Source organism: Bombus pyrosoma, linkage group LG12 (assembly GCF_014825855.1).
Source record: "Bombus pyrosoma isolate SC7728 linkage group LG12, ASM1482585v1, whole genome shotgun sequence".
Taxonomy (NCBI): domain Eukaryota; kingdom Metazoa; phylum Arthropoda; class Insecta; order Hymenoptera; family Apidae; genus Bombus; species Bombus pyrosoma.
Window position 1 is genome coordinate 708,591 of NC_057781.1, and position 20,651 is coordinate 729,241.

A 20,651-nucleotide genomic window follows, 5' to 3' on the forward strand; every position below is an offset into this window, starting at 1 on the left:
GCAAGTTAATACCACGCGGCCTGTTCAAATTAACCAAGACAACGTTAAGCCCGTATTTGACTAGCCGACAACGGGGAATATTCGTTTGAATTAATCTGTGGCTGGAAGCGAAACTTTGCCATTCGCGCTCACTGTTGTTGCCCAGCTACGAATTCTCGAGATCGTTTTTAGAGAAATGACACGCGATTACGGTGTATCTCGAAAGTTGGTTGATCCACGATTACTCGATTCGTCGGTTGAATTCCCTCGATCGTGATACATTCGCAACTGGGGAATCAAAGCGATCCGATCGACCTCGAATGAGTTTTGTCACGGACGAATGTTTCGCAAAAGTTTAAGCTCGCTGGACAGTTTACAAGGTAACGTGGCAGCCTGCAACTTACGAGGTTTGTACAAAGTTTCGAACAGAAACGTACTTGCTGTGGTCTGTAAGCTTCCTGAACATCGAGTGTCGCAGCGGTTAAAGAGTGGCAGAGATCGGTCTGTTAAACTTTATCTCATTCGACTTACGTACCTTCGTTAATGTGACAGAGTACCTTAAAATTTGCTATGGTAAGAATTATTGTGAAAGGCTCATATAAGTTCTATTTTATTGGCTATAGCTACGTATTACAAAGTGAACACGAGTTGTATTCAACATTTCGATTACCGACTGACAAAGCGTGTATTATCCTATCTGAGACAAAAGAAATAAGAAAGGATCGTTTCGTGATTCAAGAAATTCTGGTATACATCAGACGCGTAGCATTCTATGCTTGAACAGACGATAACCAATCATATATATTCTTCTAATATGAAATGTAATTAAAAACTATATTCATCTATGCCCTTACAATGCGAAATCTTTAGTCCTACATTTAAACGTGAGTTGAACGATGTCAATCCTCTATAAGTGAATTTCTTTTTGTTCGAGGAAATAGGAATTAATGATAATTATCAATAAGTTATCTAATATCGATGCGATAATACATAATACCAAACGCGCAAAATAAATAAAAATGCGCAATTTTCGAAGTTACATACTATCATAGAGGATTAATATCTCGTTTCGCCCTTTCTTTTCTTTCCCAAATTACCGTTCCATTTTATATTGTCGATCGAAGAGAGAGAGAGAGAGAGAGAACGTGGAAGATGGTAATCGTAATGCAGAGGCCGGTAAATCTCGCAACACACGGCGGGTATTGCTCGAAAAACTTATGCGAGTGCCCATGGCGAATGACTAGAGGTTTTCGAGCGTATATCGCGCGTATATCGCGCGTACAGAGGCAAGGTGGTGCGAGTTCGTGCACGAAAAAGAAGCAAGAGTGGAAGCTGCCGGCTGCATAAAGAAGCGGTAGAAGCGGAGCGCGTGCGTCTATTGCAACGGGAACGAGGCAAAGATGAAGAGGAAGGAAGAGAACGAGAAGGCAGAGGTGAACACCGACGAAGCCGTAGCAATAAAGTGTGTCAGAACTCGGTAGCGTTCCACCTTCTCTTCTTTTCTCTTCCTTTCCGTGCAGCTATAAAGTCGCCCGTACGCCTCGGGGATACGCCTTCGGCAAACGCTGTGCGAGTAGTCGTCTGCGATCAACTTATCCGAGATGAAAGAATTGCATTATGTCCGGGCTCCTGGTTCCACGTATTCTATGAATTTTACGCATTTTGGTTGCTTATTGAATACGAGTCACGAAAGAGATCGAGTCTATCGAAGTTAAACGGTTGGTTCCTGAAAAATTAACTTCTTTAAGGACGAATTTGTCAAGGCTAAAAGATAATTAGCTTTTGTTTTTTCGAGGTAAGGTTATGTACACATATCTATGTAGTTAATGAAAGTTCGGTATCTCGTTTCCATTCGTTCGTTTCGATGAATTTTGTGTTTCTCGCGTTTCGGTTGTTTGCTGGATGCGAGCTACGGAGAAACTCAAGTTTATTAAAATTAATCAATCACTTGAGTCAACATGATTTTGATCACAGAAAGCTATAAATCAATCCACTACTAATTTTCATGAAAAATGTTTCGTGTTTATTATTAGAGCGTGGGTGTTACTTGGTTCGTTATAAAACTAGACTCGTGATACCTTCTTGATGTACTGCTTTATGTACCTTTATGATATCTAAAGTGAAAAAATATGAGCCTCTTATATTGTTAAAATTACTTATGGCAGCAAGGTAGTAGTACTTTAAGTAGTACGATTTTAAGAACGACTGAGTGAAACGTCCATTTGAGAAGATTTAGATAATTCTAAGCAATCTCTGATGTAAATTGTTACTCCCCTTTCGTGTCATCGATCTTCAATCTACACGACCTATCAAGCAACACAGTCGTGTCCCATTTCTGTACTCCGCATTCGCTATATGTACATACGTATATATCCAAGTACGATCTTGTCGTATCGGAGGAACGTGTTTGGAGAATTCGATACCGATGTATCAATCGCTTCCATCGCGTCTAAACGGATATTTAGCCGGTACGATACCCCTTGCCGAATAATAACTAAGTTGTATATCCATAATCGATCGTGGCTGATTGGGACGAACTAGTTTCGAGACCGAACAATGTTGCTTTGCCTCGAATCAAGTCTGGATAAAACAGTAATTATCCAATTTATGTAACATGGAAGTTTACGAATTTCGCGCTACGAACTTACTCTTTGTTAACCCTTAATCGCGCACAAAGTCGGAATCAATTTCATATTAAATAATACAGTTAATTTGTTGTCGTTCTTGAAATTTGCCAGAGTACAGATGGCTATTGGCGAATGTTTCTCTTCTTTTGATACCGTATTTGATGGTATGCGTTCGATGATAATTAATTTTCGGCCGAGGTAGTAGATCACAGTTGGTAGGGGCGATGTAAATATCAAGAGGCATAATCGTTTAATCGAAACCATTTTGATGATAGTTGATAAAATTGCTAGTTTTATCACGTGCCTAATCACCGAACGGTGATTCTTTCTTTCACGCTTTCTGTTTCTTCTATTTCCTTGTTTCGTCACACGTGCATACAACGACTCACGGAAGTGTTTGAACACTTGCATAGAAAACTATTGTGTCTATATCGTATTTATTGTATGAAAGAGTGATTTCAGAGATCAAATTAGTTTCAAATTATACCAGTATAATCGTGACAATCGTGTTTCACTGCAGCGCTAACAAAATTCCAAAATGTTTCACATAACTCACATAATCCGTATATTCGTAAGAGATCTCAACAATTCGTATACCTTTGTGCACGTATCCAACCTTCGCTGTTCGCATTCTTTTTGCTTCCGTTTCGCTTGTTTCTCCACTCGAAGTTTCTCGCTTCCTTTCTCGTTCTCTCCATTCGCGTGCAAAATGTACGTTTGTGCGGAGTCAGACGTAGCGTAGTCTAACCAAGCGTCAGTATGTAACGTCTATGGCCTATGGTATGGTGCAGCCGGGCGAACCATAAGATCTATTCGACCAGACGATATTTTTCGTTGTAGACGTAAACGCGACGCTACCTTCGCCTGCCTCCTACGTTCCGTATCTTCCGCTGTTTTTCAATGGTGGCCATGGCGATGTAGCTGCTGCTGGAACTTGCCGACAAATTATTAACGTTCCCATCGGGAGCCCGCTCACCCCAGTTGCTACCTTCGACTACGTAAAATTCCCCGGGTTGAAAGCGATTTAAAAAAGACGACAAGTTTGCAGTTCCCCTCGGGATAGGGTTTAATCTTCCAGGAAGTTTCGTGGATTAAAGCGCCGGATCCTCTCTGCTCCAGTTACTTCCTGCCGTGGAAAACAGCCTCCAAACTGCTGGAATTCCTGCGTGGATCGTTCCCTACAAGTTTTTAACACAATAACACTATCGTCGAAGCTTCTCCCCCGGAGATCGGAGCAATCTGTTGTTTTATCCTTTCTGTCGCGTGACCGGGCTAACCCTCGGGGATTGCGGTTGTTTGTTTTTGGGTTGAAGGTCAAAGGAATAATTAACACTGAAATTCTCGAACAGAATAGAGAGCATCGTGCGAAGTATTTATGTTTGTTTGACAAGAAATATTAGGTTCAAAGGATCTGGTCTTATCTGGTATAACTTAACTCTTCCTCTTTCCGTGACCCTGAAACAACTTTTACAAAACCACAGTATTTTCCAAGCCCCGACTCTTTGACTTTTACCGCGCCTTTCGATCTTTTTTACGACCTTTTCGCGTCGCTTGCAGCGATCTGATCGCTGACGCTTTGCAACTGAACTACTGAAAATGTTACGTATCTGCGAGATTCGCTAATAGAGAACTCGCCAGTTGGAAATAAGCCAGTAAACTACCTTTGACCTGTCGGTTACGGTACTCGATAGTCTAGAGTGACGTGGAGAACGTAGCAAGTACGGAACTGTAACGGCAACTCACCGCGAACATATTGCTCGATGTTTCTAATAAGCAATAATCCCGAGTGTGAAACATCTGGTACCACTAGCCGGCTGGAAACCGTTTTAGAAAGTCACATACTAATTCCGTCGCTCTTATCCTGCCAGTGCAGGGACATAAATAATCCGTTTCTATACCGCGGTGCAACATGTTCTAACAATAAATAAACTTGTGTTTTTCGATCGATAGAAGGGAGGAAAGAATCGTGCTCAAGAATTGTGGGTTTTATGCCGCACAATGAGATGATCGCGACCGATGTTCCGGCCAGTTGGAAAATTTCTTGGCTGCTGGTTAAAGCCAGGGTCGAGGCAATTCTTCAAGATATGTTCCAGGGAAGAAAAATGCGGTTCGAGCGGTGTTATAACGTGCGCCGCGTTGTAACCGACTTATACGATCTATCGTAGCAGCCGGCGGCCGCAATGGTGCTTACGCATCGATTTTCCGTCAGAAACTTACTTACTGTACGTCGGTGTTGGCTGACTGCGACGACTAAGGGCAGGCCACGACTGTGAGATACGACGACAACGACGACGCGGTAGTCGAGGGAAAGAAAATCGCCGTAAACAAAGTCTAGTGCCACGTAGTCAGAGTATTTAATTGTAAAACGTGCTCCGACCTTAAAGAGGCTAATGACTGCTTTATATAATAATAATAATTATTATTTTTATGGACAAGCGAGAGAAGCAGTACATTTTTTATATCAAGCTTATCATTTTTCTACATAGTGGTTTTTTCTGATTCTTGAGAAAGATTCATTTGTTTATATGTAAAATATGTTCATACGTAAAAACATTTGTTCATATGTTGGATAATACTATGTAGAGAGGAGAAGCTAGAGGGATTATGGTTTAAATTGGCGGAATTTGTCGACTGCGAGTTTAAATCGTCGTATTTCATATGGAATATTTGGCAACACAGCCGTTTATATTCATTTATATTCGCTTACATTCGCTTTTATTTGCATCCTGGTTCATGGGCAAGATATTACGTAATGAATTTCCAGCGAATTCGGCTGTTCTTACCGGCGACACGTAATGAAAACAATCCCATTGGGAATGCGTTTACGTAATGGTTTTACTGAGTCAAAGTCGGTCAGCGTGGATTAGAGATGTAGCCGAATGCTAATGATGTTGATAACTATCGATAATATCGAAATTTTATCGACAATTTGGTATTTGGATGATATAATGCCGATAATAGGATTATAAGACAAAAGCAGATAGATATGGATACATTCGGGGGTAGAAATTCAGAGCGTAGAAAATTATATTTAGCTTTTGCAATAATTTATGCATTCCCTCGAACGTAAATATTCACATAATTCCTAAACTGATCATAGACGATGCAACACAAGCTCTTATCCCTCCAAAATTGATATTTCAATTCTTGTCTCATGACGTCACATTCGTTTCACCGTATCTCTTAACCATAATATCAATACCCGAGCCATCGATTTTGGTTGCACGATACAGGAATCAAGAAAGCCATTTAAAACGGGAACGATTACGAAGCTGCAATAAACGTACATATAGAACCTTTATATGCAAACAGGCTATATCGCACGATGGTAACAACATTATTGACTTCCCATTTCACCGTCTCGATTAATATCGCATTGCAGTTAAATATCCTTTCACACAACGAGGCATCTACGCTCTTAAAATCACGTTTATCGATTCGTCGTAAGTAAGATTACGCTGAAAGACATGCAACGATTTGCATACTCGTATCAGAGCTCCCTGTTTTATCTCAGTTCACTCGCGATGATTCGTCGCGTGTACATTAATCGGCACGTCGACTTCACCTTTACGAAGACACGCACGGAGAAACGATGCAGCTAATCGACTACAGTATTCAGCCGTCGCTGGTACTCGATATCCCTCTTTCAGTTAATTATCATTGAATACCAGTAAGGATGGCATTAATTACTGCGAATGACCATGTGGAAATCGGCGATGTCAACGGCAAGGAACGCGTAGGCGATGAGTTTACATACTACTTAACGCGTTTATTATGTTAAACGAGATGCGTCTGGATTATAATTTCCGTTTCTTTAATTATTCTTCGTTCTTCGTCCTCTCGTAAATATCATATGTCCCCTATTTTGGAGTTTTATTACGTTGAAACATGTTTCGTCGACCATTCGCGGAGAGACGCGATCGCGAGAAGGCACGTCAACGGGAGTCGTAAATTCCCGTTACGATTAAATAATCGACGCCACGAAATGATCGATCCCCTGATTTCTGTTACAACAATAGGGGTGGTTCAACTGAATTTACACTGAATTAGCAGGTATAGAATAGTGTTTATTCCAACAACTTTATATAGAACAATAGTTACGCCGATGCGTATATATAAGTGAAATAAATGACTGATTTAAGGTATGAAACTCGGTAGAATTGTTGATGACTGCTTGAGCACTCGCTCGAGAGTGCTGGACTCGGAATTGGAGTCAGAATGGGAATGATTTGGAGAGAGTGAGAAACTGAACTCGATTGCTGAGCTGCCCTTAAGGTGTCTTGGAGGAAAGCTTGATGTGGGTGTGTCCTTTGACCGAAAAACAGCCTTTTATGATGAACATGTGTTGGGTTTTTCCCGTCTGATGACTGTCCGCTTTCTCCGTGATTTTTAAGAGCGCCTAATAAACTCAAGGACCTTTCCAAGACCCCGCCATAAACTGCAAATATTTATCGAATTAGAGAATTCTCCAGACATGCAATTAGACTAGCAAACATTTGTGGAGACAATGCAGCTAAAGGCTAATGTCTTTATGGTGGGTCATTGCGTCTATTGAGAATCGGGATGGCTGTAGGTTGACCGTTGGCTGCCAGGTAGCGAGGGACGTCGCGCAGATGTCCTACGCGACGTAACAAAACAGTTGCGGGATCTTATTAGATCGTCTAATGAGTTCGTATTGCAGATACACACCGACTGTTATTGTAAAAGATACTTGTGTATGTATAAAGAAAGAGTTTCATCGACGTGTACCTATATGAATTGATATGATCCTTTGAAAATGTTCATTTTGAAAAAGAAGATCCCGAACATCAGTCATGATATTTACGCCCATCCGATGTAGATAAAGACAAACGTCGTGATCTGCTGGACGAACCAAAATGTTATCGGTTTAAGAGAAAACTAAAGACTTTGTTAAATGTTTCAAACTTAACCATTCATTGATATTTGAAGAGAATGATACCGAAACTGGGTGCAGAGGAACAAATAGCATAAACATCTCCGACGATTTAATAACGATCGTGTCTGTCACGATTCACTTGGTTTGAAATTAATTTGGCTGAACTCCAAAGAGAAATTTCCACGAAGAAATTTCCAGTCGACCAAAAATAAAATACAAAAGAATTGGATGCATAACTGTGTCTATTCGACGATTTATCGAGTTTCGTGCTACTTTGCGGCTGATTTAACATCGCCGGCTTTTGAAGCCGATAAGCACCGAAGAACAATGATTTTGACGATTTGAAGGCCAAAAAGGATTGCAAGAGACGCACGAAAGTTAATTAACGATAGAAGAAGAACGTGACGGCCTAGAGCGGGCGCCATATGCTTTCGAGCGGAACTGTCTCAAAGCTCTTAGCAAAATTAATGAAAAATCGATGAAGACCACGGCACGTCGTAGCTGGGTTACCAACGCGAATTCCGCCGACGATCAGATACGTCTTTTCTTTCCACTTTCCTCGGTTTACGTCGAAAAATTTCATTGTTACGTCCGGCGACTCTTTACATAAACCAGAATTCATCCCTCGATCAAGGCGGTCACTATCTGTGTAAATATAATTAGTCGGATCGCAATAATCCTAAGGAACTGTCATAAAATTAAGCTTTTTTATTCTACCGTTAAGATGCTTAATTGTTGTGAGATATTTTCAAGTCGAGACGTTCCTTATGATTATTGTTCAATCAGGTAAAAATGGGGAGGTCGGGTTTTCCCATGTTCGACGGTCATTTCCACCCGCAAGCGACCGTTGATGGGGCGACAAACATCCATCAATAGTTTTCCTCTCCAACAGCATCATCACCGAACGTCACTGGTTTTTCATCCGTTGACCAGTCAATATCTTGATTGGTTTTTCGTTCATTGATCAGTCATCAGTTTTAACTTACTATTTACACGTTTCTGAGAATACGTCTACACGCATCACACGCAACTATTTATATCTACAAAGTTGTTGGAATAAAGTATATATTATAATCTGTTACTTCAGTGTTATAATCAGTTCAATCATCTCTATTATCCTAACCGAAATAGGGGATCGATTGATTCGTGGTGTCGATTATCAAATCGTAACGAGAATTTACGACTCTTATTGGCGCGCTTCTTCACGATCGCGCCTCTCCGCCAACAATCGAACAATCATTTATAATAGATGAAAGATTATTTCTCTTTAAGTTACTTATGTTGTTGGAAGAATAGTTTCGTTGTTTCTATCAATGGATGTATATTATATAGATCTTTTATTATCAAGAAGCAAGAGGAAGAGCAGAAAAAGCAACCTTTCTAATATTTCATGATTTCGACGCGTTATTAGCATGCTTTCAGCACGACCTTGTACGCCTGCGGATTTATAGCTGCTTTAATGCTTCAATTTGTTGCTATTAATGAGTAATTAATGCTCATCGGGATTATAGGTCGAGCAGGCATCGCCCGGCAATAATCTCTGTTTGAATAATTCTATTGCTTTTATTACTCCAACTTTTGTACTTGGGAATGGTCACAAATTACGTGATCACAACTCCCTGAAATTTTATCTTATGTCTGATGTAATTCTTTGACAGTAATTTATGCCAATCACTGTTAGAAGTCAAACGGATCAAGTTCATTTCCCAGAAATTTCTTGTAGTATCGGAATAATTAAAACATTTGACTTGATTTCAGAATCGCTTTACAACCTTATACATAGTCTCCTATATTTTTATTTCATAAAATTACCTAAGAATCGGATATTTCAAAGACATTTCGACAAATATTTACCGAGTAAACGAATAAATGGCTCGTTGATGTAATTATTCAACAGCTTACGCGACAATAAAAGCGATTCGTTTCGCAGAGGAAAGTTAGTTAACGGAAGAGTTTCGACGCGTAGTTTCGAATAGAGCAGTAGGTCAGATCGCTTTCTATAGAAGGTGCGCGCGTGTATCGTTACAAGGTATTCAGGATCGATAATGGTTGGAAACACACGGCGCACATCGATAACAATGTCTGGTCGGGACTCGAATTATTTATTGAATCGTGACGGATTTTTAATGCTTGCAAAATTCACGTATGTCGCTTGCCTACCTCTTTGTTTTATTTATCGGAGTCTCGGATGGCTAGAAATCGGTGAATAACGAACATGCTTTTTTCTCTCTCGTTTCCCCCTCCCCCATTTTTTTTTTTTTTTTTTTTTTATTATGTCCAGAGAGTTCATTCGGCAGCAGGTTTTTTCATCGTTCGTCAACGATTAAACTTTCTGGTTTGATTTTGTGGTTTTTGAATTTCGTCACACAGTAATACGGCCAAGCTCTCTTGTTGGCGCACGTTTATCGTTGATTTAATATTTCCATTGAAAATCATTAGTCGCGGCCCCAGACTCGACCGGCCTTTTACCACGCCCATGCTTGCATGTATTACGTTTTTACTTTGGTCGATTTAAATATGAAATCTCGTGACGCAATTGACAATGATTTTAACCATTAACTTCATAATCTCTTTTAAACGCCTTTTAATAATTATCAATGAAGTATTCTTATTAGATTGGATGAATAAAACATAAGAAAGGCTGAGCTTTCATGTATCAATGCGTTATTTATTACCATATTATATATTATTATGTTATATATTACTATATTATCGTATTAACATGCTATAATATTTACTACAACTGGATACCATGGGACAACGCGGGACGTGAAGAAAACAACGATGATACGTCGAAAATATCGCGCGAAACACTTTTATCGATTATTTGTGTGGTAGTTGTATAAGAAATACTGTAAATGTCTGAGCAATTTCATTGCGATCTTTCGAATGTACTTAACATCGAACTAATTTATTACGAGTTTCACGATCCTAAAATGCAACATCGACATTTCCATTTTCTCAAACCATCATAGAGAGAAAGCACGCTAGTCGAGGCAACAGTATTCGTATTATAATTCCTCGTATTAAATCCATGGAACTCTAGAAAGATGTCTCCACAAATCGGTTTCCGTCGATAATCATGAATTTCTCGGTTCACTAGCGAAGATCGGTGATGGTTTTCTATCGACCGTATCGCCTACCAACCAAATGGAAACGGAATCAAAACGTCATCGGGGGGAATATAAAGTATACGAAACTTCGATACGTTCTCATATAAGTAGCTGATGGCTTGAATGTTCGAGGATGAAGACTCAAATTGACAGAATTTCACGATTTCGAGGACAGATTCGTCGTGGTTCGCGTTACAAGAAGAAACAAGGCCGGGATAAATTGCTCGACTTCCGGTTCGACGTGGTCGGAAAGAAGGGCGGAGGGAGGTAGTAGGCAGAGAACGAGGTCGAAAGGGAGAAGGAGGCGGAGGGAGGCGGGAGGACGAAGGCAATTGAGACTGGCGACCGCTAATAGGGAGATTAATTCGCTGTCTTCTCGCTTCTCCTCTCTCCCTGCTTCTCTCCTCGTCTTCCACCTTTCGTATTCTTCTTCAGTATCCGCTCCTCCCCGTGTCGCTTTCCCATTTGCCTGACTGCCGATGCAGTTCGTTGAATGCATTCAACGAAAATCTCTTTTCTCCTACTTCGCTGCTCGTTTCACTCGGTTGTTCGTCTCTGTTACTCTCTCTCTCTCTCTCCCTCTCTCTCTCTCTCTCTCTATTTCTTATTGTTTCTTTCTTTGTCCGTTTTTTCGCTGTCTCGTTCGTTTCCCACAGGATGCGGTCAGATTGCGAGAGCGGGGAGAAACCGATTTATCGGCCATTAAGAATCGAAGAGGTTTCGCGTTTAAATTGGAGAGGTTAACTGCAGTCTCTCGACGTCGCGGCATTCATCCCCCTATTTGCGAAATAGGAAGCGAAGTCTGGACGAGTCGAGGGGGAGCATTTGACGATCGACCTTTGTCCTTTTGCGCTCCCCGTGCTTTATTGCGCGACGCTCCCTCTCTCTCTCTCTCTCTCTCTCTCTCTTTCTCTTGCTCTCTTTCTCTCTCTGTTTGTCTCTATTTCTCTGTCCCTCTCTCTTTCCTTCTCTCTTTCTCTCTTTCTCTCGTTTCTCTCCCGTGCCACGTTCTTCCTTTTCTTTGGTCTCGTTCTCTTTATCGGTTGTCGTCGTGATTGCTCTCGCGTTACCAATAATTGCATATTATGTATTATCTCTGTCCTGCTTTGTTACGTCTACGGGTCACGACGATTTCGCGACTCCTTACAGTTAATTGATTCTCTGCCATACGTCATATCGATCCGACGATATAGTTGGAAAGGTTAGACTCGATCTCGGCGAAGGGTCGTCGGTGTTGTTCTTCTATTGTCTGGCCAAGAAGAAAAGTTTGATGGAGAATGTACGCGTGTCCTATAGCACGTGTTCCGTTTCGCTCTAACGAGGTTGTTTCACGTATCTGATGGGTATTAGGGTAATTAGTAATTATACGTATGCTTATCGTAATTAGTGGAACCTAGCAATTTGACAAATTAATGACGATAGGAGTTCTTTGTGTAGAAGTCTTTTGTAATGATTTCTCTATAGCGAACGTGTATTTGAAATTCCTATCTAATTTTCTCTATAGGTAGGTACACGTTAGTCTGAATATTTATGCAGACTCAAATTTCTGCGAATATAACCTAAAGATCTTGAGCAGAAATCTAAGCAAAGGTTTCTTTCATCCATTAAATATTATACCGAGTATTCTATTTTACTTAGATATTTTAAGTTATTACGCGCAATATATCTGTGTATTTTTACACGTGAATTCATACGTATTGGAAGAAGCAATGTAGAAACAGGCAACTCGTGGACTACCGTCAGAATGAGAATATAAACTGCTAGATGGCATACGGATTCCGGAAAATAATTTCCGTAAGGGCTCGTAACTCGTGTGGAATCCTCGGAATTGGATTCGACAGGACGACGGCGAGAGGAAACGAGCAACGGGCGAGGTTCGATTTCACCTTCGAGACGATTTGTATCTCGCCGATTTCTGGCGCTCGAGTAAGAGAACATAGCAACGGTGTTCGATAACAGTCGTTCGTTCTCTTCTTCGTGCTCGCCCAGAGAATCGAATCGCTTTAATCGCCTGCGCATCGATTCCACCTTCACTCGTAGTCACACTATCGACTCTCTTAAATTCATTTAAACTTCATCCCGGATTCTTAAGCTACGTCGAAGTTCCGGTGAAAATGTTTTTCGTAATTCTTTTCGAGCCAATTTCACCCCCTCTATTGTATTATCATACTTCCACGTCATCGCCGACCAGCCGAGGAAACTTTTGCTGCGCGACAGCCGTAAAAATCACTGTGTCGAGGAGAAGTTGTTTTTGTCGAGCAAGACTCTCCGGACTCTTCTTCCCGGGGGTCTCCCTCGGCTGAGTTTGCTCCAGTTTCCCGCCGGCACGGCTGCGGCACTTCGTCCCGTGTTTCCTTCTCGTTTGCCACGCCGCGAAGTACGTCGTTAGACTCGAACCCCTTGATGGGTTCGTTCCGCGGGAAATTCACCTCTATTCACCGACAAACCGGTTCTTCGTCTCGATTTTGTTCTGCGTCTCAACGAGCGCAGATTATAAGGTTGAAGAGCAATACAGTTATTTTTTAACTATGATGGTTTTAATCGTAGAAGTGTTGTCGTAATACGAGCACCCTTATGCGAATTGTTTTGCTTATTTCCATTTGAACCGTTGCCAATAACGTCAGTTCTCAAACGACACTGACTTTACAGTATATGTACACATGGGATGCATCAGGATACGTGGTAGAATTAAATAGAAAGTGATTCTGCGCACAAAAGTAAGTGGAAAATTTACAATAAAATCGTTTCGTTCGAAGCTTTGTTTTTGAGAAAATCGAACTTGAAACTTTGTCAATTAACGCATAAAGATAATAAAAAATACAAGATAAAATTCTTTTAATTAGCATTCTATATCCTGACACATGTATTGAGAAATCTGCATTACATGTAGGTTAGTTATCTGCAGTCAAGCCTTATGCAGCATTTACTGACAAGTACCAGTAATCGTCAAGCCATTCATTAAAACGTTCATTCATTGAAAACTCTCGATTTTTTTAAACAACTTCATCTCGACTTTCTTACCTAACCGCTCATAATCTAAACCACTGTCATCGCATTTTACAACTCGTCGATCACCGACATTTAACAGATTCATATTACACCTGCCTATGAACGACGCTTCTCGAATGGCTGCGGAATGAGCTGGTAGAGATGGGTTTTGTCCATTTTGATCGGTTCCATTCTAGCATCCATCCGTTGAGTGAAAGTTCGAAGGGGTCGTTCAGTTCGAATGGAAATCTCGGTTCGACGCTTGTTCACTCGTTGAAATACGTGTAATATCCGGTACAGGTGTCGGCTGAGTGGGTATTAACACGACGACAGTCTGTTCGCAGAGCAGAGGGTGAAATGGATTCGTGGAATCTACGCGGGGAATCTCGAGGCGCCTCGTTTAGGAACGAGTTATTCGAGAGGCGCGACCGCAAGGGTACGAGAGATACCACCTCTCTTGTAAGACGCTCGTTTTCCTCATTATCATACAACTGCATTCTGGTTATTGTGTTGCCGTAATTACGGTCAGTTACGCGCGACCAGCCGTAGCACGTAAATAATTGCGCAATTACGTGGCCTGCGACTCTCTCGCACCCGCGCGAGCGTGGGTCACGCTGCTTTTATGAATCCCCTTTCTTTCTGCTGCTCAATTGAAACAATTTCCAACGCGCGAACAATTAAGAGAGATCAGAGTTACGACTACCGATACACGCGTATGTAGAATGTACATCCGAACGATTTACGGTATCGTCGGTATGCAAGATACGATCACATTTGTGAAACAATAAGAAAGTAGTATATACGTATCATGAAATTTGTCTCCCCCGTATTGACGTTTAAATTGTTCTTTTTTAACCTTAAAACGTTCTTTAAGGTTTCGTTTGTGGAACGATAGATTAATCGTGATATAAATTTAGTAGATTGTAAGGAAACATATAATTTGCCGTTGCTTGAAGAAAGTAGTTATAGATTTTTATGAATACATAGTATGAGCGTTCATAGGTTACGGATACAGAATTGTTCTCGTCAATTGTGCAAACAGTTAATAGATCTTCTTACATCTTACGAATAGTCCACTTTCATTATAATAAAATCCTACAAGGATTCAATATGAATTTAGTATACTCCAAGATAAGACAATATAAATTATACAATTTGTACTGTATCCAAATAAATATTTTTCGACGAATGTCTGTATGCCTGCATGTATGTGATCAGAGACCCATAGAGTGAATTTTTATCAACACGTATGATATATACACAGCATGCTCAGCAAAGGAATTAATTATCTGCATTAAACTAGAAAATCTTTTGTCTAATCATAAAATCTCGCCCATTTAAACTACAGTTGTAACAAAAACCAACCATTCATACATTAAAATTCACATTCTGCAGAAACAAGCAACAAGACCCGATAAGAACTCGTGAACATCATCAAGAATCATTTCCAGGAGAGTCAGTCGGTTCGCAATTTCTCAGTGTTCCGTGGAGCGTGTCGTATCCCCGGATCTATCGGAATTTCTCTCTTTTCATCCATCATTGAGCGGAGGAGCGACGATATCGATAATGTTAGGCGATGGATCGTCTCGTTTCCGGTTGCGTCACGGAGCCGGAATATCACGGGAAGACGGGTCGGGCCGGTGTCCCGTGGTAGAGCGAGCGCGATAAAGAGTGGTTTGGCTACGAGGCCTTAATTAGCGTTCCCGACAGGTAGGTACCTAACTGTAGATTTAAAGGCAGACCCGTTGATCCCAGTCGGTGGGTAATGAACTCCGTTGAGCTTGCCGGACGAAGCGTGAGAAGAAGGGAAACGAACCAAGAACGAAAGAGTAAAGGGGACGGAGAAGACGAAGAAGAAGAAGACGTAGAGGACAAGGGAGAAGGAAATAGACAAAGAGGTTGTGCGAGAGAGAGAGAGAGAGAGAGAGAAAGAGAGAGGGAGTACGAGAAGGTTGAGACGATAGTGGGGAAACGGAGAGAACCTCAACGTGGGTGGAGCAAAGGCGGGAAGAGGAAGTTGCCGGAAGCGGATCTTGCGATAGGGTTAACGGCATTAAGTCGTCGCTCAGTGTCGTCGCGTGACCCGCTTAACGACCCAGCCATACGTCGAACGACTCATTTCGACGACCCGTCCCGTTGACGTTGATCGTTCGTCCCGTTCGAGATGTCGACGGTGTTATTGGGTCAAGGTCTCAAGGTCCTCTTGCCCGTGACTCCTTTGGTCGAACGTGTGTCGGGAAACCTGCCACCATCGTCGACTCGCCTGTATGCTTGTATTACTCCGTGCGTTAGGATTGCGGTCGGCAGAATGAATTCGAGTGGACAACCAGTTTTTGCTGCTTACTGCTGTTCGCTGGCAAGAAAATCCGGTACAGCGATCCTCTGATGGACGTTTACTTAATGCACCAAGAGAGAGGCACACTTGTCGATTTACGGATATAATAAGTGTAAAATATTTAAGTTTAATTAATGTAGCGGATAGATTGTTGAAATGCCTTTCTGTCTTCCGCGAAATATGTACCTATTTTATGCAAAATATCTTGATATTATGTATATAATACATGTTCCATAATATATTTGTGAAAGAAATGTTTGATGTCTACGAATGTTCAAATGCTTCCGTGAATCTCTGTAGTTTACTTTGGGACGTTTTGTTACATGGTCGTTGAAATAACGTTTTTGTATTTCGAATAGGAAAGGGATTTGGCTTTAAGCGATGTCCAAGTGGAGTTTGTACGGTGAACTGAAACGGTAAAACGTTGATACTGCAGGAAAGGATTAAATGTGTTCTGAGAAAGAGAAAGAGTAAAAGGAAAAATGAACGCGACACGGAAAGTGTTTCAATACGTTGCTACGTGGACCACGTTCGTTTGGAAGCTAAGTCGAACATGGGTCGTGTGATCATTGATAAATATAAAAACGTTAACCGTCTCTCAGTGAAACGGTTATTTCACGGATTAAACAGCATGACGTTGGCCACTGTAAGCAGACCTTTAATTTAGATCAACGATCTCACGGGAGGCTTTCCCGAATGTTTGAAAAGTTGTCCGTGGAACTTTTTTGGTCGTCAAACTTTTCGACTAGCCGAATCGACCGGTAACGAACGTATATGCGATTGATGTTACAGCGGGGAACACGCTACGAACAATTCTGAATTCGTGGGAACTGGCGTGGACTATTCCGAAATTGCATAGAAATTTGACTCGGACGAGATGGACATTGATGGGTTACAAAATGTAGGTTCGTGAGATTCAAAGTAAACAGCTTCGAGTTTGTGAATTTACGGATCGTTACTAGTTCATGGCATTCCATGCAGATGAGTTTCGACCTTTGGAAGACGATACAGACATCGTGTAGTTTCTGAGATAAACATTCCTGCGACTCAAAAGATTTCAAGATCCTTCACGAACTCCAAACACGTGGATCTTAGGGACTCAGAGAACTCTGTGGAATCTAGAACTCGACGATTCTAAAATTAAATACTGTTTGGCGGACTCAGAGCTGTTCTTAGTGGGAAAATTAACATCAAGATTCTTTGCGTCGAATTTTATGAACTTCAGAACCCTTTAGTACAGTAGTTTACTAACCAACAATATTAATGAATTGGCAAGTGACAAGTCGTAAATTATAGTCTCTTTTGTAACTTTACTCGTAAAGTTTCATTTCCTTCGTTATTAAACTTCTTTCAATTATGTAGGAGAATCAATTGGTATTAGTAATTTGTCAAAATATATAATCTTCCCAATTATATTAGCTCGACCGTGCGAAACGGTCTAGATCTTCTGTAATAAATTTCATAAAATACAGTATTTTCTTACTATCAATAAGTTCAGCAGAGCTAAATGTGTCTAAATCGATCAAGACCATCTATATGTACAGATCCACAATTCCGTAATCGTCTGGATCAGAATCCAATTAACCTGAGCTTGTTTACATCATGTCCTATTATATCTGGAATAATGTTCTACGTTAAATGCAATATCTCTGACGTTTCCGTTGATGAAATTGCGAGCGTGTTTTATCACATATCGGCCGCCTTGTTTTTGTACGTCAATTAATCAGACCGCTTTGTCGACGATTCGATAACATACATACCAAGGAAGGCGAGTTGCTTTGAAATTGAAGTTGCGAAGTATGTTGATCACGCAGGAAGCTTGTCGCGCCTGCTGAAGTCAGGAACGATTCTTAGTTGCGATAAACTCTGGCAAACCAACAGGCAAGAGTGCATTCGTGTTGCCGAAGAAATACGAGGGACAAGATTGTTTCAGTGCACGGAATAACGCCACAATTTTGGCCAGAATTAAGGACGAGACCGTTACGAGAGTTGGAAAGGTTTCCTTCTGGTTATTCCGGTTATTCGACTAAATGGTGGTCACAGAAATGAGAGCAAGGTGACAGTAATAAAAGTTATAGTTAAAACTGTAACGAAATTAAAAGTTAAAATTTGTTGCGTTTAAATTGTTTGTTAAATAATAATCGTGTTTTTTTAATGGTCAAAGAGAACTAATAAACAGAGAATATAATGCTAAATCATTTGTAGACAATCAGATTACAAAATATCGTAAAATATGACTTTAAAGCATCAAATAAAACAAATTAAGATTTTATTAAGAAATTAAATTGTAAAAGATTAGAAAGTACTGAAAAGTTCATTATGCTAATTACGTTGTGAAAGGTTTGAAGTTTAAATCTATGCGGCAGTAAATATAATATAACGAAATAACTGTAATGGATAGCGTGTCAGACACACAGTGACTGTCCCTTTCTTCTAGTACATTATCTTCACTGTGTCATTAGGTCAAAAAATATCTATATCTTTCATAAATCACTTTAACTTTCTTCCTTGATATTTTATTCCTGCATCTCAGCAAAATTAAACATAATATGGATAAAATATTGTAAAAAATTCTGTGACAATTTGGTTGTGAGCAATAAACCGAATACAGATTTCCATAAAATTGGAAACACTATTTACAGATTAATGGAATAAACGTAGCTGTACATGGCACGAAAACAAGTCAAGGCGACAGAAATAGTAAACGTACGAAGAAGAATGTCCCGTTCCGTGAAAGTATTTTCACGATCCGGAAAAGGAACAAATAAAACAGGTCTAGGTGATTGTATTGCATTTCTCTGTCTCTTTCGTTGCTGCTAAGGGGTAATAAATCCTGCGAAAAGTTGCACATGCACTCTGCTGAATTCGTATTCCCGTAAAACAAGGTCAAGCGAGGTGTAATTATTAACAGGTCGAGGTACAAATTTTCCCGAGTTTCATCTGTTCAATCAGTAACTTCGATATATTCTGTGTAATGCGATGGAAATCTGCTTTTAAATATTAACACACAATAATAAGCTGTGCACAAGCTAAATTAATTAACACCAGTACCTAAACATTTTTAAAATTTTGGTATATATATCAAAATTAAAATAAAATTTCAAATCTTTTAAATAAAATTCACTTGTATCATATTCCTCTGCCCTTCAATTATTATTCTATAAATTATTGTTCCATAAATAATTTCCTTCTCCGAGAATAAGCCCGTTAATTTAAAACCAACTTCAGAGATCGTTCTTCGTTCTACCCAATTCTTACCTAACCTGAAAAGAGTATGGTCGAGCAGAGGGATGGAGATATCTTTCCGAGACAGTTCAGCCAGCGGAGAATCTCGGGAACTTCTTACCCATGGTCTATCGGGGTTGAAAGTCGATCGTCTTCACCGGGTTCGCTCAACTTATCGGGAAATTTCGTCGCGACGTGTACGCGTCCATTGAATCAAAGGGGTGAGAATTTGAGGGTTCTGTCGAAGACAGGGATCATACGGGAGGTGGAGAAGAAGAATTCGAAGTTACTTTGGCCAGCATGCAGGCATGTAAGGTAATAACGCGAGCAGTAGCAGCAGTTTCACCACGGTATTATGACGACAAGTAAAGTCGTCGATGCTGGTGGTGGTTGTTGACTATGTCGGTGATGGCGGTGTCGAGCGTTCCCTTAGTCGGGATAACTCGAGCCAAACCCCCCATACCATCGGTGTTTCTCGACTCTACGCTAAAATACCGCGATATGGTAGCGTTCTACCGCGTCATTTTCTTCCATTTTCCACCCTTCGATCTCATCTCCCGCTTCCCTTTCAACCTGTCTCCTCTCATCTAGAGCTCGCCCCTTCGAAACTGTTTTCATCACGTCACCGCGTTCTTCCTTCCTTCTCGTCGCTTTATTCTTATCCCTTCGACCGTTTTGTTCGGCTTTGTCGGATTATTGTGGTCACAGAAATACCAAGGGTAAGAAGCACCCTTCTTCCGTCTTCGCGCTTTTCCCTTCCGCCCTGCTCTCCAGGAACTGCTCTACCTTCCATCGCTTTCCCGATGTGTACCGTCTGTTACGATGTCCGGACTCTACGTGCGGACAATTTGAATGTGACAAGTTGGCATTTTTTAATTTTACGTTGGCATATCCATCGTATATATTGCTCGTCAATATCTCTGATTACGTTTGATTACAGTGGACCTCTATCTATCTGAACTTATGGGGGACAAACCCTGAACTGTAATATAAGTTCATCAATTTTTCTTAATACCTATTATTTTTTGTTGGCGTTAACTAAACGTTCGTTCTAATAAATGTAGTTCTATTTGGAATATATTTAAATCCGATATCGTGTCAGATATATTAATACATTTTATTCTGTCTGTTACAGGTAAGTGTTTCATCAGTGAAGATTAATGGGGCTGGCATCGAGCAAGTAATTCGTAAGTCAGTCACGAACGACATTGCTTTTTTATTCCGCCCGCTTAATCGTGCCACGGTCTTGGTTTTCCTTATATAAATCACGAATGAAACAAATACAGCTACAGATATAAATATAGAAGCCATGAAATATTTATGAACGACTCATTATAACGGGGTTAATGGTCTTGTTATTTAAAAGTTCCTCGTGTAACTCAAGCTTTAAGTACAACTTAAAACTCGAAGTAATAAAAGAGACGTTACTAATAGACATTATAATTAGCGAAGAATCGTTGGTAATTAGCTACAGGAATCGAAACCTC

The 20,651-nt window shown here is 40.6% G+C and overlaps 1 protein-coding gene across 6 annotated transcripts in view; it reads left to right on the forward strand.

Moving 5' to 3' along the window:
- LOC122573519 (nascent polypeptide-associated complex subunit alpha, muscle-specific form-like) overlaps positions 1–20,651 on the forward strand; it is a 329,038-nt gene that overhangs the window by 133,519 nt on the left and 174,868 nt on the right. The window contains exon 2 of one of the 6 annotated variants that reach the window (XM_043739968.1): positions 20,300–20,351. The exons of the other annotated variants lie outside the window; for them this stretch is intronic. The gene's annotated coding sequence lies outside the window, so the exon portion shown is untranslated. The remainder of the gene's footprint in view (positions 1–20,299; positions 20,352–20,651) is intronic. 6 annotated transcript variants of the gene reach the window in all.